This window comes from Mobula birostris, chromosome 3 (assembly GCF_030028105.1).
Source record: "Mobula birostris isolate sMobBir1 chromosome 3, sMobBir1.hap1, whole genome shotgun sequence".
NCBI classification, from domain to species: Eukaryota; Metazoa; Chordata; class Chondrichthyes; order Myliobatiformes; family Myliobatidae; genus Mobula; species Mobula birostris.
The window spans coordinates 124,533,913-124,558,274 of NC_092372.1; positions in this window are offsets into that span (position 1 = coordinate 124,533,913).

The following is a 24,362-nucleotide window of genomic DNA, read 5'->3' on the forward strand; positions in this document are numbered from 1 at the left end:
ACAGTCACTGCTAATTAAGTGGACTGGTTAATTTAATTCAATTGGTTAACACACACAAGCTGTTTAACACCTCTACTGCCACGATGTGGCCACTCTCGGGGTGGAGGAGCAACCCCTCATATTCCATCTGGGCAGCCTCCAGCCTGAAGGCATGAACACTAATTTCTTCAAGTTCTGATTATTTCTCCCCCTTTCTCTCTTTTTCCATTCCCCATTCTGCTTCTCCTCTCACCCCTTCTTTTCTCCACACCTACCCATCTCATCCCTCCCTTTCTCCCATGCTTCACTCTCTTCTCCAATCAAATTCCTTCTTCTTCAGCCCTTCACATCTCCCACCTATCACCTCGCAGCTTTTTACTCCCTCCCCCTCCCACCAACCCTCACCTGGTCTCACCTGCCAGCTTCTCCCCCCGCCCCCCCGCCTTCACTTCTTCTGAACTTCCAGTCCTGATGAAGGGTCTCAGCCCGTAAAGTCAACTGTTTAGTCCCCTCCAAAGATGCTGCCTGACCTGCTGAGTTCCTTCAGCTTTTTGTGTGCGTTTCTCTGGGTCTTCAGCATCTGCAGAATCCCTTGTGTAAACATTGGTTAAAATGTTTCTTTTTTATCGAGAACATTTCCAATGGTCTCATAAGCTAACACCTCTGGTACAGCACTTCTGAACTGGATGACAACTCCTTCATCACTCCTCATACCCACACCCATTCACTTTCACTCAAACCTCAACCTATGTTCTGCTGAATTTCCAGCCCGCATTTCACGGATCTACACCTTGGAGTTTGTCCTCTTCATCGCTCAAAGTTCAAAGTATATTTTTTATTAAATTATGTATGTATTCCTTGGAATTTCTTTAGAAACTCACCCAGCAGACAGCAATGGCAAACCACTGCTGTAACTTGCCTCGTACACGGTTCCCCACTACGTCAGAGAGGCTTGGAGGGAAATCATCCGCTAACCGGAGAAACTCCGGATGCGACGTATCTTTCTTTCATTCCGTGAGATTCATCTTCTGGCTGGCAGCTGCAAAACAAAGAAATACAATAGAATTCCCAGAAAATCCCACACAACAAAGACTGTCAGATGTATGAATATAAAGAACAAATTGTGCAAACAATTAAAAAAAATAAACAAGTAACACAGAGAACATGAACCTCAGAGTACGCGAAAGTCAGTTCACAGACACAGAGCCAGTTTTAGTACTGCAGCCGGTCCAGGAGCCTGAAGGCTGCCAAGTCAGTTCAGTGTTGAGACGAGTAAAGCCTCTCAGAGTGGTGAGCTGGCTTGGTGCTGAGATCTGCTAAACACTGGCTTGTTGTCCACTCTTAGGCGCAGGAACACCGCTCCAATCCGGCCTCAAGTATAAATCTGGCCTCAAGCATCAATCTAGCCCCAAGTATCAATCCGGCTCCAAGTATCAATCCGGCCCCAAGTATTAATCCGGTCTCAAGTATCAATCTGGCCCCAAGTATCAATCTGGCCTCAAGTATCAATCCGGCCTCAAGTATCAACCTGGCCTCAAGTATCAATCTAGCCCCAAGTATCAATCCGGCTTCAAGTACCAATCTGGCTCCAAGTATCAATCTGGCCTCAAGTATCAATCTGGCCCCAAGTACCAATCCGGCTCCAAGTATTATTCTGGCCCCAAGTATCAATCCGGCCTCAAGTACCAATCCGGCCTCAAGTATCAATCTGGCCCCAAGTATCAATCTGGCCCCAAGTATCAATCCCACCCAAGTACCAATCTGACTCCAAGTACCAATCCGACCCCAACCCTGCTCCAGTAATGGTCACTGCGGCACTACCTGAAATTTTGAGAGCCCAGTTCACCAAATCCTTCAGAATACTGCAAAAACTTGAGGTTGTACAGATGGTTAAAAAGCACACCACCCAAAGGGAAATTACAGGCTGCAGATTGCAGTGATCTTTACAGAATCTGCACACATCCTTTACAGAATGATCTTACGTTAACTCTATGTCTTAACCTAGCTTTCTTGTCAGGTAACCTGTAGCCTGAAGTGGTTGAACATAGAACACTACAACACAGTACAGACCCTTCAGCCCAGTGTTGTGCCGACCCCTTAACCTACTCTAAGATCAATCTAACCCTCCTCTCCATTTTCCTGTCATTCATGTGCCTATCCGAAAGTCTCTTAAGTGTTTCTAATATATATCTGCCTTCAACATGACCCCTGGCAGAGATTCCATGCATCCACCAATCTTTGTGATAAAAGCTACCTCTGATGTTCCCTCCCCCCCATACTTTCCCCCAAGCACCTTAAAATTATGCCTTCTCTTATTAGCCATTTCTGTCCTGGGGAATGTCTACTTGTACTATGTATCTTATCATCTTGTACACCTCCATCAAGTCACCTCTCGTCCTCCTTTGCTCTGAACTGAGGATCCCCAGCTCGCTCTATCTATCTTCTTAAGACACGCTCTTTAGAGAGGGCTCTGCTTTCCTCACACAACCAAAAGGCATGTGGGTTGGTCCGTCAATCGCCGCTATGAGTTGGTTCATTGCCTCACTCAACCTACCGGCTGGCATTAGTTTTTGTCAGACTGTGAACCAGTTTGGGGCATTTCTCTAAAATAGTATTCTTATATAAATATAAATCAAAGTCATAGTGAGGTAGAACATGGAAACAAACCCTTTAGCACACACAAATCCATTCTAGCCTTTGGACCAGTCCTAGATGAACCCCATTTTTTATTCTCCTGAAATTCAAATTTCAAGTTTCAAAGTTCAAACTAAAGTTATTGTCAAAGTATAAAAATATCACAATATACAACCCCGAGATTCATTTTCTTGCGGGCGTATGCAGTAAATCCAAGAAGGACAATAGATCAATGAAAGATCGTACCCAACCAGATGGACAAACAACCATTTTGCAAAAGACAACAAGCTGTGCAAATATAAAGTTTTAAATAAATAAATAAGCAATAAATATGGAGAACATGAGATGAAGAGTCCTTGAAAGTGAGGCCTTAAATTGTGGGAATGGTACAGTGAAGTTGAGTGAAGTTACCCCTTTGGTTCAAGAACCCGATGGTTGAGGGAGTAATAGCCGTTCCTGGATGTGTGAGTCTTGAGGCTGTACCTTCTTCTTGATGGCAGCAATGAGAAGAGAGCATGTCCTGGGTGATGGTGGGGGTCCCTGATTTTGGCTGCTGCTTTCCTGCCACTGTGTTTCATCTAAATCTGCTCAACATTTGGGAGGGCTTTACCTGTAATAGACTGGGCCGTATCCACTACTTTTTGTAGTAGTTTCTGTTCAAGGGCATTGGTGTTTCCATACCAGGCCGTGATGCTCCAGATTCCACCACTCACTAGGGGTAGTTTATGGAGGCCCGCTGTCCTACCAACCCTCATCAATGCGGAAACCGGAGGTGGCTAGGAGAGCATGCAAACTCCACGCAGGCAGTATCCAGGGTCAGGATCGAACCCGGGTTTTGGGCACCATTGATCAGCACCCCTACCAGCAGTTCTAACTGCGCTACCATGAACAGATCAAGGTTCAAGATTCAGGAGTGTTTAATGTCATTTCCTGTACACAAGTATGAAGAGAACAACATAATTGTTACTCTGGATCTGATGAAGCCCAAAAAAACACACACAGAATATAAAGAACTCAGTAATAACAATATAAGCACACACAATAAATATAAATATATAAGACAGCGAATAAGCATAGATTGATTGTATGTCCATGAGGAGACGCGAGGCTGTACATAAGGTGTCTGACTGGAACTGATAAAGTAGTGCTGGAGTGGCTGGAGGTGTTGATCAGACTTACTGCTTCAGTCTGGTGGTCCTGGAGTGGATGTTTTGCAGCCTCCTCCCTGAAGGGAGTGGGACAAACAGCCCGTGAGCAGGGTGGGTGGGATCCTTCACAATGTTACTGGCCCTTTACTGACACCTTTCTGTCTACATGTCTTTGATGGTGGGTAAGCTGGTGCTGGTGATGCATTGGGCAGGTTTGACTATCATCCTGTCTGTCGCAATGCAGTTTCATTGCAGTAGGAGTTGGGTGTTACCCTTTCTAAGAGGGCTTTTATTGATTCCTGTAATTGTAGGGCAGATGAGACCCAAGCTGTGGGGCTTCCATGGAGTCTAGTTCACACATATTTTACACCATCCAAGTGGATATCTTGGCCCAACAAGCACTTACACTCCAGATTAATGTAAAATCCCTTCCCCATTACCCACTCCAGACATCCATTGTTCCTACATTCCCCCGATGAAATCCCCTCTATCACATCATAAAACTGCTCCTCCAATGTTATTGAGGGAGGAGGTAGAGAATCTTCCCATCACGTCTACATCACAACGAAGCATCTCAGCCCATAACGTCAACTGCTTATTCCTCTTCATAGACGTTGCCTGGCTTGCTGAGTTCCTCCAGTGTTTTGTGTGCTTAGTAAGCACCTCACTGTCCAGAGAGGTCACTCAGTGCCAGTCTTCCCATTCGCTACAGTTCTTTTTTTTTGGAGTATTGTACTGCCGATTCCTCAGCTGAACTCCCAATGCTGGACATGCTCACCCATCTATTCTGATCCCTTTCTCTGATTACCCTCTCAACCCCTGCTCTTCTCCTCAGCTGCCCATCACATCTCCCTGATTCCCCTCCTTGCGCCCTTTCTGTCATTGTCTACTTTCCTCTCCTATCAGATTCCTTCTTCTTCAGCCCTTTACCTCTTCCACCTATCACCTCCCAGCTTTCTACTTCATGCCTCCACCCTCCCACCCATCCACCCACCTTCGTGAGGATGATTCTGGGAATGAAGAGGTTAACATATGGAGAATGTTCGGCAGCTGTGGGCCTGTACTCACTGGAATTTAGAAGAATGTGGAGGGGGGATCTCATTGAAATCTACTGAGTGTTGAAGGGACTAGATAGGGTGGATGTGGAGAGGATGTTTCCTATAGTGAGGGTATCCAGAACTAGAGGGCACAGCCTCAAAATTGAGGGGCGACCCTTTAGAATAGAGGGAAGGAGAAATTTTGTTTTAGCCAGAGAGTAGTGAATCTGTGGAATATTCTGCCACAGACTGCGGTGGAGGCCAAGTCCGTGCATATATTTAAGGCAGAACTTGATCATTTCCTGATCAGTCAGTGCATCAATGGATATGGCAAGGTGTATAGGATTGAGTAGGATCTGGGATCAGCCATGATGGAATGGTGGAGCAGATTCGATGGGCTGAATGGCCTAATTCTTCTCCTATGGCTTACGCTCTTCTCCCTCACCTGGTCTGACCAATCACCTGCCAGCTTGTACTCCTTCTACACCCCACCCCCCTGTCTTCATATTCCGGCAGATTCCCCTTCCTTTCCAGTCCTGATGATTCCAGTTGAGCCTCTCAGCCAAGGGAAACGTCTTCCTACATCCAGCCTGTCAAGGCTTCTTGATGAAGGGTCTCACCCCAAAACATCGACTGATTGTTCATTTCCATGGGTGCTGCCTGGCCTGCTGAGTTTGTCCAGCATTTTGTGTGTGTGACTCTGGATTTCCAGCATCTGCAAAACTTCTCGTGTTGATGACCAGTGCATTGGTCCTCAGTGGCAAGTCAGGGATCTGTTACGAAAGGGGACTGGATAGAAGATAAATTCCTGCAGAATTTCGGGAGGTTAGCGTAATGTTGTAACGGCACCAGCCACGCAGGTTCAATTCCCACCACTGTCTGTAAGGAGTCTGTACGTTCTCCCCGTGACCGCATGGGTTTCCTCCGGGTTCTCTGGTTTCCTCCCACAGTCCAAAGATGTGGGGCTTGGTAGTTTAAATGCTCACATGGCTGTAATTGGGCAGCAGAGGTTTGTTGGGCCGGAAGGGATGTATCTCTAAATAAGAAAAATTAACAGACAGTGAGAAGTATAAGATGCCTGGATTTTCAATTCGCGTTGCAGGTGAGAATTTTGTATAGTGCACTTTCTATAGGATTAATCATATAGAACGTAGATCATAGAACATTACAGCACAGCACAGGCTCTTCGGCCCACACTGTTGTGCCAACCTTTTAACCTTCTCTAAGATCAATCTAACCCTTCCCTCCTACATAGCCCTCCGCTTTCCTATCATCCATATGCCTATCTAAGAGTTTTTTACATGCCTCTAATGTATGTTCCTCTACCACCACCCCTGACAGGGTGTTCCACACAGCCACCACTTACCTTTGACATCTCCCTGCGCTTTCCTCCAATCACCTTAACATTATGCCCTCTCGTATTGGCCACTTGTGCCGTGGGGAAAAGACTCTGGCTGTCCACTTGAATTCTGCCTCTTTACATTACTTTGTCCAGCGTGCTGGCTGGAGTCAGAACTCAGAATTACGTCGAGTAACACAGCACAGGAATAGGCTTTTCAGCCCACAATGTTCTGCCAAACCAATTAAATTAGTAATCAAACCCCCAACTAAATTAATCTCTTCTGCCTGCACAATGTCCATATTCCTCCATTGTCCTCACATTAATGTGCCTATCTAAATGTCTCTTAAAACAACTCATGCAGCTGCCTCTACCATCACCTCAGGCAACACCTTCCAGACATTCTGCACACATTCTCTGTGTAAAGGGAACTTGCCCCTCAGATCTCCTTTGAAATTACCTCCTTACCTTTAATATATATTTATTTATTTATGGACACAGCAAGGAGTTGGGCCTCTGACCCTTTGAGCTGCATCATCCCAGCAACCGCCGGTTTAACCCTCTCCCAATCATGGGACAATTTACACTGATCAATTAACCTACCAACTGATACATCTTTGGACTGTGGCTGGAAACCACACATTCCATGGGGGAGACGTACAGACTCCTTATAGATGATGTCCAAACTCCAACACCCCAGGCTATAACAGCATCATGCTGACCACTATGCCACCATGGCGCCTTCTGGTATTTGACTTTTCAACCCTGGGAAAAAGTTACTGTCTGTCTACTCTCTCTATATGCATTTCTGAGATGGATCTTGACTGAATCTCTAGGAAGATCATCACCAGTACACCTAGTGTTTGAGAGAGAGAGAGAGAGAGAGAGAGAGAGAGAGAGAGAGAGAGAGAGAGAGACATGGAAAGTGGTCCTTCAATCTATCGAGACCATGCTGACCACTAACCATCCATTGTCATTAAACCCAGGGAGGTACCAGAAAATTGGAGGATAACCAATGTTATTCCACTGTTTAAAAGGCTTCAAACATAAACCAGGAAATTATAGGCTGGTGAGTTGTGGGAAGTTTTGGAAGGTATTCTACGGGACCGGATATATAAGAATTTGGATAGACATTGACTGATTAAGGATAGTCAGCATGGCTTAATGCATGGTAGGTCATGTCTAATCAATCTTATAGAATTTTTCAAAGAGGTTACCAGGAAAGTGGATGAATGCAAGGCAGTGGATGTTGTCTATATGGAATTTAGTAAGGCATTTGACAAGGTCCCGCATGGGAGGTTGGTCAAGAAGGTTCAGTTGCTTGACATTCAGATTGAGGTAGTAAATTGGATTAGACATTAGCTTTGTGGGAGAAGTCAGAGAGTGGTAGTAGATGGTTGCCTCTCTAACTGGAGGCCTGTGACTAGCAGAGTGCTGCAGGGATCAGTGCTAGGATGATCAGGGATCATTGTTGTTTGTCATCTATATCAGTGATCTGGATGATAATGTGATTAACTGAATCAGCAAATTTGTGCATGACACCAAGACTGGGGATGTAGTGGACAGTGTGGAAGGCTATCATAGCCTGCAGATGGAAAAATGGGTTAAAAATGGCTGATGGAATTTAATGCAGACAAGAGCAAGGTTTTGCATTTCACTAGGACCAACCAGGTAGGTCTTACACAGTGATCGGTGGGGCACTGAGGAGTGTAATAGAACAAATGGATCCATAATTCACTGGAAGTGGCATCACAGGTAGATAGGGTTGTAAAAAATTCTCTTGGGTCATTGTATTGAGTACAGGAGATAGAAAGTTATGTTGAAATTGTATAAGACATTGGTGAGGCCTAATTTGGAGTATTATGTGCAGTTTTGGTCACCTACCTACATGAATATTGTAAACAAAGTTGAAAGAGTGCAGAGAAAATTTACAAGGATGTTGCTGGGTCTGGAGGACCTGAGTTATAAGGAAAGATTGATAGTTTAGGATTGTATTCTTTGGAATGTAGATGGTTGAGAGAAGATTTGATAGAGGTATACAAAATTATTAGGGTAAAGATAGGGTAAATGCAAGCAGGCTTTTTTCATTGAGGTTAGGTTGGACTACAACCAGAGGTCATTGGTTAAGAGTAAAAGGCGAGAAGATCAAGAGGAACATGGGGGAGAACTTCTTCACTGAGAGGGTCATGAGAGTGTAGAATGAGCTGCCAGCACAAGTGGTGCATGTAAGCTCGATTTCAATGTTTAAGAGAATTTTGAATAGGTACATGTATAGTAGGGGTATGTAGGGCTATGGTCCTGGTGGAGATCGATGACAGTAGACAGTCTTAATAGTTTCAGCATGACAAAATGGGCCAAAGGGCCTGTTTCTGTGATGTACTTCTCTATGACTCTGACTCCAGTGAGAAAGACTATTCGGCCCATTGGCACCATGCTGACCGCCATCTACCCATTTACCCTAATTCTGAATTAATTCTATTTTTATTTTCCCCCACATTCTCACCAACTGTTAATTCTTGTGAACCTCCTCTGGACCCTCTCCAATGCCAGCATATCCTTTCTTACATAAAGGGCCCAAAACTGCTCACCGTTTTCCAACTGCAATCTGACCAATACCTTCTAAAGGTTCAGCATTACATCCTCGCAATTATATTCTAGTCCTCTCAAAACAAATGTTGACCTTTCATTTGCTTTCCTTACTATTGACTCAATCTATGCGATAACCTTCAGGGAATGCTGCACTAGGATTTCCAAGTTCCTTTGTACTTCCAATTTCTGAAATTTCTCCCCATTTAGAAAAGTCCTTCTACCAAAGTGCATGTTCATACACTTCCTTACCCTGTATTCCATCTTCCACTTCTTTGCTCATTCTCCTAATCTATCCGTCCTCCTGCAGACTCCCCATTTCTCAATGCTATGGAGTAGTCTTCTGAAAGTAAGGGAACAGGAAACCAGATCATAGCAGTAGAACTTACAAACGAGACAGAATGCTCCCTTACTTCATTGACGGGATGATAGACAGCTGGGAGGATGATTCAGCGCCCATGGGGAGGGTGAGGTGGGGGTTACTGTACAATTCTCTTCAGTAACTACCTCACTACCCAGTCCTGGGTGAACAGAGTTCTGACTGAGTTTTCACCTTTGAACTGTGCCACTGTTTTCTAAGTTCGTGCGTCACACAGGTGCTGGTACACAATAATGAAAGGGATTCACAAATTCACTACACATCACCAATTTATTCCTTACTTCATTGTAAATCTAGTAATAGTAACTGTACCTCCTGTACCTAATAAAGTGGTCACTGAGTGTATGTTCGTGGTCTTCTGCTGCTGTAGCCCGTCCACTTCAAGATCCGATGTGTTGTGCATTTAGAGATGCTCTTTTGCACACCACGGTTGTAACACGTGGTTACTTGAGTTCCTGTCAGCTTGAACCAGACTGGCCATTCTCCCCTGACCTCTCTCATTAACAAGGCATTCACACCCACAGAGCAGCTGCTCACTGGATGTATTGTTTTGTTTTTCACACCATTCTCTGTAAACTCTAGAGACTGCTGTGTGTGAAAATCGCAGGAAATCTGCAGCTCTGAGATACTCAAACCACCCCATCTGGCACCAACAATCATGTCATGGTCAAAGTCACTTAGATTACATTTCATCCCCATTCTGATGCTTGGTCTGAATAGCAGCTGAACCTCTTGACCATGTCTGCATGCTTTTATGTATTGAGTTGCTGCCTCATCATTGGCTGATTAGTTATTTGCATTCATGAGCAGGTGCACAGGTGTACCTGATAAAGTGGCCACTTTTCTCTCCTCTGTGATCCCAAATAGTTTGCGCCTTATTTTCAAGCTGTGACCCTTAGATCGAGACTCTTCACCCAACAGAATCACCCTCTCTGCATCCTGCCTGCTGAGCCATAAGACGATAAGACACAGTAGCAGAGTTAGGCTATTTGGCCCACCAAGTCTGCCCTGCTGTCCCATCATGGCTGATTTAATATCCTTCTCAACCCCATTCTCCTGCCTTCTTCCTGTAACCTCTGACGTCCCGTCTAATCAAGAACCTATCAACCTCTGCTTTAAATACACTCAGTGACTTGGCTTCCACAGCCATCTGTACAATGAATTCCACAGATTCACCTCCTCTGGCTAAGGAAATTCCTTCTCATCTCTGTTCTAAATGGATGTCCTTATGTCAGAACATTGACCTGAAATCTTTCCAATTCTCCCTCCCAAATATTTCCAGCATTTTTATTTCATTTCTAATGTTGGTCATCGGCAGTATTTTTCCTTTGAAAATGAATTCTTCAATTTAAAGCTCAAAATTCAAAGCAAATAGATTGCCTAAGTACGTATATGTCACCGTAAACTACCCTGAGATTCATTTTTTGCAGGCATTCACAGTAAATACCAAGAACCACAATAGAATCAACGAAACACTACACAGAAACAAAGAAGGGCAAACAACGAATGTGCAAAGGACAAATTGTGCAATTACAAAAATGTAATAATAATAAATAAATATAGTAAACAATACAAAACACAGAGAACCTGAGTTACAGAGTCCTTGAAAGTGAGTTGATTGTGGAGTTGTTCAATGCTGAGCTGAGTGAAGTTATCCCCTCTGGTTCAAGAGCCTGATGGTTTAGGGTTAATAACTGTTCCTGAGCCTGGTGGTGTACGTCCTGAGGTTCCTGTACCTCCCTCCTGATGGCAGCAGTGAAGAGAGCATGGCCTGGGTGGTGGGGGTCCCTGAGGATGGATGAAGCTTTCCTGCAACAGCGCTTCGTGTGGATGTGCTCAATGGTGAGGACGGCTTTAGCCGTGATGGACTCGGCTGTATCCATGACTTTTTGTAGAATTTCCCATTAATCGGCATTGGTTGTTTCCATTCTGTGTAACTAGATCGAATGGAAGAATGGATTATTATTCAGGCACAATGGTCAGAGCTCATCCTAATTAGAACTTGAAAATGTATCAGAATTACAGTTGTAACTCTGCTCCTCTGCTCCATCCACCAAAAGCGGAATTTTCCAGTGGCCAACCATTCTAATTTCTGTCCCCCATTCCCATTCCGACATGTCAATTCATGGCTACCTCTTCTGCCAAGATGAGGCAACTCTCAGTGTGGAGGAGCAACACCTCATATTCCATCTAGGTAGACTCCAACCTAATGGCATGAACATCAATTTCTTTGACTTATGGTATTTTTTCTCCCCAGTCCCTCTTTTATTCCCTACTCTGATCTCTTACCTTTTCTCCTCACTTGCCTATCAGCGCCCCCCCCCCCGAATCCTCCCAGTGTCCCTCCTCCTTCCTTTTCTTCCATGGACCACTCTCCTCTCTTATCAGATTCCATCCTCCTCAGCCCTTTACCTTTCCCACCTGGCTTCACCTATCACCTTCTAGCTATCCTCCTTTTCCTCCCTCCTTCTTTTATTCTAGTGTCTCCTCCATTCCTTTTCAGTCGCAAAGAAAAGTCTCAGCCCGAAACGTCGACTGTGTACTCTTCTCCATGGATGCTGCTCGACATGCTGAGCTCCTCCAGCATCTTGTCCGTGTAGCTTTGGATTTCCAGCATCTGCAGAATCTCTGGTGTTTAAGGGTTACAATTGTAACAGGTCAATTTTTGATATGGTGATGGGCAGAGGCAGAGATAATTTTTTTGCTGATTCTCTAGAAAATAACACATCTGTGGAAAGTAGGGGAGGAATTGGCATTGAGTAGAATTTGATGGATTTCATTAGAAAGCTAAATATGATGCAAACAAAGAGCAATGCACTGATGGGAAAGGGCACAGACACAAACATATAGTTATGAAAACATACTCATGCTCATACCAGCCAGATGATTCATTGCTTTATGTATGAAAGAAAGGTGATTCAGTCATTGACCAGAGTTTGAGAATGTCAGCATCGAGGGAACAATAGGAGGTGGAACTGTGTGTGTGTTCTTCTGTGTTTGTGAGTGTGCATGTTTGGAAACATTCTGGTAAACATCTTTTTTTATGGTTAGGCTGAGTGAAGTTGTCACCTCTGGTTCAAGAGCCTGATGGTTGAGGGGGATCAGAAGGTAAAATTGTTATTTTCTCATAATTTAATCTTTCCTTTGTTTGCTTGTATTTTTATATCATCATAGACTCAGTGGCCACTTTAATAGATACCTCCTGTACCTAATAAAGTGGCCACTGAGTGTATGTCCGTGGTCTTCTGCTGCTGTAGCCCGTCCACTTCAGAGTTCAACGTGTTGTATGTTCACAGATGCTCTTCTGCACACCACTGTTATAACACATGGTCATTTGAGTTCCTGTCACCTTCCTGTCAGCTTGAACCAGTCTGGCCATTCTCCTCTGACCTCTCTCATTAACAAGGCATTTCCTCCCACTGAATTGCCACTGGCTGGATTTTTTTTTTGTTTGTTTTTTGTATTTTCTCTGTAAACTGTAGTTTCTGAAATAGATGTTTGATTTGAACACCAACTGAACCTCTTGACCATGCCTGCATGCTTTCATGGACTGAGTTGTTGCCACACGGTCGGCTAATTAGCTATTTGCGTTAGCAAGCAGGTGTACATAATAAAGTGGGCACTGCGTGTATGTCAGAATTGCCTGTTTCCATGCTGTATCTCTCCCTGATTCCTTGAGCATGGAGGTGGGGGAGTGTGGAAGCTGTTTCTGACTCTTGCATGCACACTGGACAGGGAGGCTGAGCCAGTGGTCACCTGCTTTGCAAATCTGCCGTGCCTTGATCCACCTCACCCTTTACCCACACCCTCCCTAGACCCTGCCTTTCGTTAATTGAGTCTTTTCAGGCTGGAAGGACAATCCCTTTGCCTTGATTTGTGGTCATAGGCTGGTTCGTCCATTGAAAGCAGATACACAGTACAGCTGGTAGTGTTTACTGCCATAGAGAGACGCCCTGTAGGAAAAGATGTTGTGGTGGAAGTTTTGGACGTCTGTCTAATCTGACACCCTTATCTGTGGTTTATGGAGTTTAAGGACTCCAAAGACTCTCTGAAATTTCTGCAGCATTCTAAGTGGTTACATCACAATCCAGTATGGAGGGGCCACCGCGTAGGATCGGAAAAAGCTGCGGAAAGCTGCAAACTCAGCCGGCTCCATCATGAGCCCCAGCCTCCCCAGCATCGAGGACTCCTTCAAAACAAGATGTTTCAAAAAAAAAGATGCCATCATTAAGAACCCCCATCACCCAGGACGTACCCTCTTCTCATTGTTGTTGTCAAGGAGGAGGAGTAGAAGCCTGAAGTCACACACTCAATGTTTTAGCTTCCTCTCCTCTGCCATCAGATTTCTGAATGGACAATGAACCCATGTACATTACCTCAATATTTAGTTTTCCTCTCTTGTGTAATTTATTTTTTTATTATACACTTCTTACAGTAATTTATAGTTTTTATTACAAGGTATTTCAATGTACTGTTGACACAAAATAACAAATTTCACAACATATGGCAGTGAAATTTGGTTGCGTGGTAGCTTAGTGCTGAGCACAACATTTTGCAGTACCGGCAACCCGGGTTCAATTCCTGCCACAGCCTGTAAGGTGTTTGTACGTTCTCCCCGTGACCACGTGGGTTTCCTCCGGGTGCTCCGGTTTCCTCCCACAATCCAAAGACGTACCGGTTGATAGGTTAATTGGCCATTGTAAATTGTTCCGTGATTAGTCGAGGGATTAAGTTGGGGGTTGCTGGGCGCCGTGGCTCGAAGGGCCGGAAGGGCCTATTCCACACTGTATCTCAATAAATAAATAAATAAATAGTAAACCTGATTCTGACTCTCATCTTAAGAGGAGTTTGAAGTTTTATTTTGAGTAGCAATGTGAAATATCTAATGTTGACTGTTCTTTAATTTAACACAGAATAGGCCTCTTGGCTGTTTGAGCCATGTTACCCCAGCAACCCCTGATGACCCTGATTTAATCCTAACCTAATCACGGAGCAATGTACAGTGACCGTCTCACCTACCCAATATGTCTTTGTATTGTGGGAGGGAACCGGAGAACCTAGAGAGAAAAGCCATGCATTTCACAGGGACGATGCACAGAGACTCCTTACGGAGGGTTGAACTCTGAACTCAGATGACCGGTGCTAACCGCTACAGTACTGTGGCGTCCCCACTTCTCCACAGATCTCCACTTGTGTGAAGATTTCTCAGACTCTTCTAGTGCTCCTTCGCTGTTCAGGACTGAAGCATTGTTTTCACCATAAGATATAGAAGCAGAATTAGGCCATTCGGCCCATTGAGTCTGCTCCACCATTCCATCATGGGCAAAAGAAGACAAACTATGCGAACGCAATAAATACTGAGAACATGAGTTGTATAGATCTTGAAAACGGGTCTGTTGGATGTAGAATCAGTGCAGAGTTGAGGTGAGCACAGTTTATTTCCCTCTCGACCCAATTGTCCTGCCTTCTCCCCGTTACCTTTGAGGACCCTGACTAATCAAGAGCCTATCATACTCTGCTTAAATATACTCAATAACTTAGCCTCCACTTTAAATATATGCAAAACTTGGTGTCCACAGTCATCTGTGGCAATGAGTTCCTCTGATTAACTATCCTCTGGCTTAAGAAATTCCTTCTCATCTCTGTTCTAAATGTACGTCCCTCTATTCTGAGGCTGTGCCTTCTGGTTCTCCAATATAGGAAACACCCTCTCCACGTCCACGCAGTTTAGACCTTTCAATAGTGAATAGGTTTCAATCGGATCCCCCTTGTTCTTATAAACTCCGCTGAGCACAGGCCCAGGGCTATCAAAAGCTCCCCACACATTAACCCTTTCAGTCCCAGAATCAATATCTAGACCTGCTCCATGTCAGCACATCTTTTCTTGGATAAGGGGCCCAAAACTGCTCACAATACTCCAAGAGTTGCCTGAACAATGCCTTATAAAAATCCTCAGCACTATATTGTTGCTGTTATATTCCAGTTTTCTTGAAATGAACTCCACATGTTCACTACCCTCTGGCTAAAGCTGTTCCTCCCCATCTCTGTTCTAAATGACTGGCCCTCCATTCTGAGGAGTGGAGGCCAAGTCACTGTGTATAATTTGAAGTGGGGGTTGATAGGATGTCAAAGGTTATGGGGAGAGGGCAGGAGAATGGGATTGAGAGGGATAATATATCACCAGTTCCGGATTGGGCAGAAGTGATTGATGTGTCATTACTAGGGAGAAGGTTCTTGGGAAACAGAAGGATCTGAAGGAACAGATGGACTACACCCCAGGGTTCCGAAAGAGGTGGCTAAAGAGATTGTGGAGGCAGTATCAATGATCTTTCAAGAATCAATTGATTTGTTATGGTTCTGGAGGAATGGAAAATTACAAATGTCATTCAGGAAGTGAGAGAGGCAGGAGAAAGGAAGTTATAGTCCAGTGGGTCTGAACTCAGTGATTGGAAAGATGTTGGAGTCAATTGTTAAGAATTTCGAGGATAAAATAGGACGGTCAGCATGGTTTCCTCAAGGGAAAGTCTTGCCTGACAAATCTGTTGTAATGCTTTGAGGAAGTACCAAGCAGGATAGACTAAGGAGAGTCAGTGGATGTTGTGGACCTGGATTTTCAGAAGGCCTTTAACAAGGTGGCACACATGAGACTGCTTAACAAGTTAAGAGTCCATGGTATTATGGGAAAGACACTAGTGCAGATAGAGCATTGGCTGGTCAGCAAGAGGCAAAAAGTGGGAATAAGGAGAGCCTTTTCTGGCTGGCTGTCAGTAACTAGTGGTGTCCCACCGGGGTTTGTATTGAGACTGGTTCTTTTTACATTACATGTCAATGACTTGGATAATGGAATAGATAACTTTCTGGCAAAGTTTGTGGACCATATGAAGATAGGTGGAAGGAGGAAGTAGAGAAACTGAGGAGGGCAAATGTGATGTTAGCATTAATTTCAAGAGGACTAGAATATAAAAGCAAGGATGTAAGGTTGAGGCTTTATAAAACACTAGTGAGACATCACTTGGAATATTGTGGGCAATTTGGGCCCCCTATTTCAGAAAGGATGTGCTGAAGCTGGACAGGATTCAAAGGAGGTTTACGAAAAAGATTCCTGCATTGAATGGTTTGTCATTTGATAGCTCTGAGCTTGTATGCATTACAATTCAGAAGAATGAAGGGTGACCTTATTGAAACCTATCGAATGATGAAAGGCCTTGATAGAGTGGATTTGAGAAGACGTTTCCCATGGTGGGAGAGTCGAAGACCAGAGGACGCAGCCTCAGAATAAATGGGCATCCTTTTAGAATGGAGATGAGAAGGAATTGGTTGAGGTTGAGTGAACTTGGCCTTTTCTCCTTGGGGCAACGGAGGATGAGAGGTGACTTGATAGAGGTGTATAAGATGATGCGAGGCATTGATCATGTGGATAGTCAGAGGCTTTTTCCCAGGGCTGAAATGGCCAGCACGAGAGGGCACAGCTTTAAGGTGCTTGGAAGTAGGTACAGAGGAGATGTCAGAGACAAATTTTTGTGCAGAGAGTGGTGAGTGTGTGGAACGGGCTGCTGGCGACAGTGGTGGAGTCGAATATGATAGGGTCTTTTAAGAGATTCTTGGATAGGTACACGATGCTTAGAAAAATAGAGGGCTATGGGTAACACAAGGTAATTCCTAAGTTAAGGACATGTTTGGCACAGCATTGTGGGCCAAAGGGCCTGTATTGTGCTGGAAGTTTTCTATGTTTCTATGTTTTCTATGAATTTTTTTTAGCCAGAGAGTGGTGAATCTGTGGAATTCTTTGTCACAGGCAGTTGTGGAGGCCAAGTCTTTATGTATATTTAAGGCAGAGTTTGATAGATTCTTGACTAGTCAGGGCATGAGCGGATACAGGGAGAAGGCAGGAGACTGGGGCTGAGAGGGAAAGTGAAAAGGAGGAGTGGACTCATGGTCAGATTCTGCTCCTCTATCTTTTAGTCTTATGATGGAATATTGGAACAGACTCAATGGGCTGAATGGCCTAATTCTGCTCCTGTGTCATATGGTCTCAAATTACCATGCATTACAACAGTGGTTTGCAGAAGAGCATCTCTGAGCACACAACACCTTGTGCCTACAGATATAAGGCCATAAGACCATAAGATAAAGGAGCAGAAGTAGGCCATTCAGCCCATCAAGTCTGCTCCGCCATTCAATCATGGGCTAATCCAATTCTTGCAGTTATCCCCACTCGCCTGCCTTCACCCCGTGCCCTTTGATGCCTTCACCCCATGCCCTTTGATGCCTTCACCCCATGCCCTTTGATGCCTTCACCCCGTGCCCTTTGATGCCTTCACCCCGTGCCCTTTGATGCCTTCACCCCATGCCCTTTGATGCCTTCACCCCGTGCCCTTTGATGCCTTCACCCCATGCCCTTTGATGCCCTTAGTGGCTATTTTATTGGGTGCAGGAGTGTATACTGTAATTAATGGTATATTTTATGCATCACAATGTACTGCTGCCACACATCAAGACATTTCACGACATCTGTCAGTGATAATAATGCCGATTCTGGGATCAGAACCTGGGATGACAACAGAAACATTCCTCCGCCCCTCCAAGTATGGAGTTTTCCCATACAATATACAACTGTGCAGAGTATCCCACCGAAAGCAACCTTGTTTAAATTCCAGTGCAGGAGGGGCAGAGGGAGGGAAAGAAAAAATAGATGAGTGGGTAACATGAAAAGGCACCCAAAAGACTTTAATAAACATAAAAATAGTTAAAGGATTTTCCAAGGATGGGAGAGGTTGGTTAAGGACCCAAAAAGGAAATTATTTTGAGGAGGGAATGGGTGTGGATGAGATACTAAATAAGCACTTTGCATGACAGGCCTCAGAGAACTTCACTCCCAATGCAGAAATAAAAGAGGATATAGTGACATTGTGTGAAATAAAAATAGATAAAACTATGCATTTAAAGTAGAAAGGTTGGCCACTCCAGTATGAAGCATCCCAAATCACAAGAGTATGAGGGAAAAAACTGAAACTAAACTGCGGTCACAATTTTCAAATCTTCCTCAGACATTGGCGGTGCGGGAAGAAGGTTTGGGTGGTGGCGTCTGAGGGGTAGGTGCCGGCAAATACTGCAGTCCTTTTTAAATGAGGGAAGAGAGGGGGAGCAGGGGATTGAGAGGAGAGAGAGAGAGAGAGAAAGAGAGAAAGAGAGGGAGTGAGAGAGAGAGAACAAATGAGAGCGAGTGAGAGAGCATGTGAGAGAGCATGAAAAGGAGTAAGAAAGAGCAAGAGAGAGAGAGAGAGGGTGTGAGAGATAGTGAATAAGAGAGTGAGAGAGTGAGGGAGAGATAGAGGAAGAGAGAGGGGAATGTGAGAGAGAGAGAGGGAGAGATAGAAGGAGAGAGGGGAGTGAGAGAGAGAGGGAGACAGAGAGAAGAGGGAGAGATAGAGGAAGAAAGAGAGGGCTGTGTGTGTGTGTGTGTGTGTGTGTGTGTGTGTGTGTGAGGGTGGGGGGGAGATAGTGATAAACGTGGTCAAGAAGTTCAGACCAGACATCAGAGAACAAGAACCCACTACTCATGGAGAACTGTAGTCTGAGCTGCGGCTGTAGACCATGGACTCTGACAGGACCCCAGCCAGCTGGAAAGCAGAAAAAAGACATGAGAAAAGAAGAAGAAGAAACGGTTTCACTGACGAACTGGAAGAAGTCACCTAGGTCTGCAAAAACCTCTGGAGCCATCTTTTCTAGCTCTATGAGGGGTGTAAATAGGGTTGGGTGGTGGCTTGAAGATACGGCTCTACCACAGGAGGTGTAAGGCACTGCTTTCTTCCACTGCAGGTCACCCTTGGGCAAAGTGTAGCTCCTGTTTAGGCTCCCCCCCGCCGCCCCGATCAGGGTCATGTGAAACCATGGGAACCAGGTGGTGGATGGTCATATGAGCAGTTGGTTATGGTAGAAAACCTTTCCAAGAACCATCACGGAAAGACCACCATCGTCCACGTCGCACGACACGGAACATAATGATGATGATAGATAGATAGGATAAATGCAAGCTGGCTTTTTCCACAGAGGTTGGGTGAAACTAGAACTGAAGTTCGTGGGCTAAGGATGTTTAAGGGGAATCTGAGGGGGAACATCTTCACTCAGATGGTGGTGTGAGTGTGCAACGAGCTGCCAGTGCAACTGGTCGATGTGAGTTCAATTGTAACATTTAAGAGAAGCTTGGGTAGGGGGTGGTGATATGAAAGGGTATAGTCCAGGTGCAGGTCAATGGGAGTGGGCAGAATGATAGATCAGTATGAACTAGATGGGCTGAAGGGCCTAGTGGGGCTCTATGACTCTGTAACTCTTTGAACCCATTTAGATTAAAGCAAGGACACCGTTTGCTGAGTCACAGCCGATATACAGATCATTAAATCGTGATGAAGGAATCTAATTCACTCAAGGATCAAACATTTTTTTTGTGCTCAAACACGGACTGGTGCACCACAATGTGAAATTTTACCAATCTATTGGGATTTGAAAGTGGGCTGGAGTTACAGAAATCATTTAGTTACAAAGGGAGCTGTGAATTGTGGCGACCTTGTCTCTCACAGACACCATCATCTCCGTTTCTGTTGTAAACAAGCGGAGATTATCAGCACTCTTTGAAACGCATAAATTTACTTTATAGTTTCCATCTGGTGTTTTGTAAAAGGCATCTCAGCGTTGGGATCCCTGGAGGAAATAATCCAGTAACAGACTAAACAAAACAATCGCTTCACAGTCATGAAGTTTATACGCTTGAACCTTGGTGGGGGAGCTCGCTGGGCCCACAGTGCAGTTCGGGTTTGAGAAGCGCTTTTGTTTACGAGTTATATCAGTGAGCCAAGGGTACTACTTCTCCAGCTAGGAACATGATCTCAGTGGGCAAATTTCCTCTAAGTTTTGTCTTGGTCAGGTAGAACATAGAACAGTGCAGCTTAGGAACGGGCCCTTCGGCCTACAATGTTGTGCCAAACCAATTAAATTAGTAACCAAATGGCCATCTAAACCGATCCCTTCTGCAAACACAATGTCCATATCCTTCTAATGTATCTGTCCCTCACCACCCCAGGCACCTACCACTCTCTGTGTAAAAACATTCCCCCCATATCTCCTTTGAACTTACCCCCCCCACCACCACCGCCATCCCCACCGGTATTAGGCATTTCTACCCTTGGAAAAATAAACTGTTGCTCCACTCTATCTATGCCTCTTATAATCTTTTATACCCCTATCAGATCTCAACTCAACCTCTACCGCTCCAGGGGAAATAACCCAAGTTTGACCAGCCTCTGGTGATTATCCTGGTAAATCTCCTCTGCACCCTCTGCAAAGCCTCAACATCCTTCCTGTAATGGGGCAACCAGATCTGAATGCAATGCTCCAGGTGAGGCCTGACTGGACAGTTGCTTGGTCTTTTCCTTACCTGACTCTCCATTCCCCGAGGTTCCCTACAGTTCTTCCTCCGTCTTTTACTTTTCACATGTTCAGAGGGAGACCATAAGGCATAGGAGTAAAAATCAGCCATTCTGCCCATCATAGCTGATTTATTTTCCCTCTCAACCACATTCTCCTGCTTTCTCCCTTGACACCATTAATAGTCAAGAACCTATCAACATCTCTCTTGCAGGGAAGAGACAGTTTGCACCTAAACTGGAGGGGGCTAATATCCTAGCAGGAAGGTTTGCAAGTGCTGCACGGTAGAACCAGAGTGTCAAAGCAGCTAATGGAGAGGCTGTGGAGGTAGACGTTGGTAAGGCCTCAGACAGCGTTGGGAATCAAAAGGTTGGGCATGGTGCGATTAGTGTCTTGAGCTGCGTATATTTCAGTGCAAGAAGTATCGTAGGAAAGGCGGATGAGCTCAGGGCACGAATCAACACCTGGAACTATGATGGTGTAGCCATTAGTGAGGCTTGGTTGCAGGAGGGGCAGGGCTGGCGGGTGCACATTCCGGGGTTCCATATTTTTAGACGTGACAAAGTGGGAGGGATTAAAGGAGGAGGGGAGGCATTACTTGTCAGGGAAAATGTCACAGTAGTGCTCAGTCACGACAGACGACAGAAGTCATCTAATGGGGCATTATGGGTGGAATTAAGAATAGGAAAGGTATGACTGCGTTAATAGGGCTTATTACAGAGCAACCAGCAGTCCTAGGGACTTAGAGGAACAAATGTGTAGAAAGATCACAAACTGGTGAAAGAAACATAAGGTTGCTCACAGGCAATTTTAACTTTCCACATAACGACTGGGACTCCCATACTGTGAAAAGATTAGATGGTAGGGTTTGTCAAATGTGTTCAGGAAAGTTTCCTCAATCAGTACATAAAAGTTCCAACAATGGAGTGTGCGATACTTGAACTGCTATTAGGGAATGAGACAGGGCAGGTGACAGAAGTTTGTGTAGGGGAACACTTTGTATCTAGTGATCACAATGCCATTCGTTTCAAAGTAAATATGCAAAAAGATAGGTCTGGTCCCAGGGTTGAGACTGTAAATTGCAGAAAGGCCAGTTTTGATGGTATCAGAAAGGATCTGGCAAGTGTAGATTGGGACAGGCTGCTTTCTGGCAAAGATGTACTTGGTAAGTGGGAGGCCTTCAAAAGTGAAATTTTGAGAGTACAAAACTTGTATATGCCTGTCAGAATAAAAGAAAAAGATGACAAGTTTAGGGAACCTTGGTTTACAAGAGATATTGAGGCCCTGGTTAAGAAAAAAAATGACATGCATTGCAGGTACAGGCAGGTAGGAACAAATGAGGTGCTTATGGAGTCCAAGAAATGCAAGAGAACACCTAAGAAAGAAATCAAGAGGGCTAAAAGAAGGCTTGAGAAAGCCCTAGCAGACAAGGTGAAGGAGAATCTTAAGGAATTCTACTGATATGTTAAGAGCAAAACAATTTCAAGGGACAAAATTGGTCCTCTGGAAGATCAGATTGGCAATCCATGTGTTGAGTCAAAAGAGGTGGGGGAGATCTTAAAACGATTTTTTACATCTGTATTTGCTTGGGAGACAGATACAGAGTCTATAAAAGTGAGGCAAAGCAGCACCAACTTCATGGACCCTATCCAGATTACAGAGGAGGAGGTGTTTGCAGTCCTGAGACAAATTAGGGCATATAAATCCTCAGGGTCTGACAAGTGTTCCCTCAAACCCTACAGGAGGCAAGTGCAGAAATTGCCAGGTCCCTAGCAGAGATATTTAAATTATCATTAGTGATAGGTGAGGTACTGGAGAATTGGAGGATAGCAATGTTGTTCTGCAGGTTGACAAAGGCTCTAAAAATGAACCAGGAAATTATAGGCCGGTGAGTCTGACATCAGTAGTGGGAAAATTATTGGAAGGTATTCTGAGGGACTATATATATTATTATTTGTATAGACATGGTCGGATTAAGGATAGTCAGCATGGCTTTGTGCGTGGTAGGTCATGACTAATCAAACTTGAAGAGTTTTTGAGGAAGCTGCTAGGAAAGTGGATGAAGGCAAGGCAGTGGACGTTGTCTTCATGGACTTTAGCAAGGGATTTTGGTCAAGAAGGTTCAGTTGCTCGGCATTCAGGTTCAGGATGAGGTACTAAATTGGATTAGGCATTGGTGCACCGTATAGCCTACAGTATAATAAGGGACTACTTTATGTTTTAGTAACACATCATTGAATACGCTATTAGGCGCATATTGAGCCTGCGCTATTGGGTGCGTATTGATCTGTATGTGTGTGCTGAGTTCGGTTTCTGCCAGTAAAGAACTATGAACCTTAGCTCCTGTCTCCAGTGTTTTTATTAATAGCATTGTTGTGTAACCAGGCCACATACACAACAAATTGGTGACAAGGTTAATGAACCTACATCTTATCGGAACACCGTGTTTTAGTTGATAACGACACTCAGAGGGAGAGCGCAGGGAATGAACCAAGGAGCGGGAGAAGGAGGCAGAGCGAGGCCGCGACTCTGAAAGGAAGCGGGAGCATAGCCAGGGTCGGGAACGTTGGGAGACCAAGAGACACAGTCGGAGCCGCAGCACGTCCAGCCGAGACCACAGCCGGCATTGACCCCTAGGGGCTGAGGGTCTGCCTGCCCCAGAAGGGAGACAAAAAGGAGCAACACACACATCCAGATGGAGTGCACTCGTGGCGCGAGCAAAAAGGACATGTGAGTCAAAAAAAAGAAAACAAGGGGAAAATGGGGCTAAATTAACGATATCTGGCGATGGCGATGATTGGAACGATAACAGCATTTGATAGTGGTATTGAAAACTGGGCAACTTACATTGAAAGAGTGGAGTTATATTGTGAGGATAACAGTGTTAAGGATGAAAAGAAAGCCAATGTCTTACTCAGTATTATAGGAGCAAAAACATACGGCCTGCTATGGAGTTTGTTAACTCCTGAAAAGCCAGCGACAAAACGTTCCAACCAAATAGTAGACTTTCTCCAACAGCATTTAAACCCCAAACCACTGGTCATTGCTGAAAGATTTAAATTTTACAAACCGAATCAGAGCAAAAATGAAAGCATTTCTGAATAATGTGCTGAATTGTGCAAATTATCAGAACATTGTCAATTTGGAGCTGGTCTGTCAGATGCATTGAGGGACAGGTTAGTGTGTGGCATGCACTGTGAAACCGCACAGAAGGAGCTCCTGGGTGAAAAAGAGCTTACACTCGAGAAAGTGCTGAACATTGCAATATCAAAGGAAACTGTAGCATGGGTCGCTTCAGAGATACAACAAGTATCTCTGGAATATGCTACGAATAAAATTACACTGAATAGAAATGAAGGAAAGAAATGTTACCATTGTGGGAACATGTCACATGACCCTGGTGACTATTGGTTTAAAGACAAAGAACACAGAAACTGAGGCAAACAGGGCCACATTGGCAGAGTATGCAAAGCTAGTAAACAGCAAAAAAAGGACAAAATACAGAGAAACAAGAAACCCCAGAAAGGAAAACACAACAATGTACACAAAATGGAAGAAAGAGGTTCTGATGAAAATGACTCAGAAGAAAGTGAATTGTCTTGTCTGCAACTTCACAGCGTGAAAGAGACAGATGATCAAAGAGTAATATGGATCACTCCACAAGTGGCAGGCGTGAGACTGAAAATGGAGTTGGACACAGGCTCAGCTTTAACAGTGATCTCTGTACACGACTACAAATGACTGTTTTCTCGCATACCTCTGAAATGAACTAAACTACTGCTAAAGACTTACACAGGACAGAAAGTGCATCCCAAAGGTAAAATTAAAGTGACAGTGAC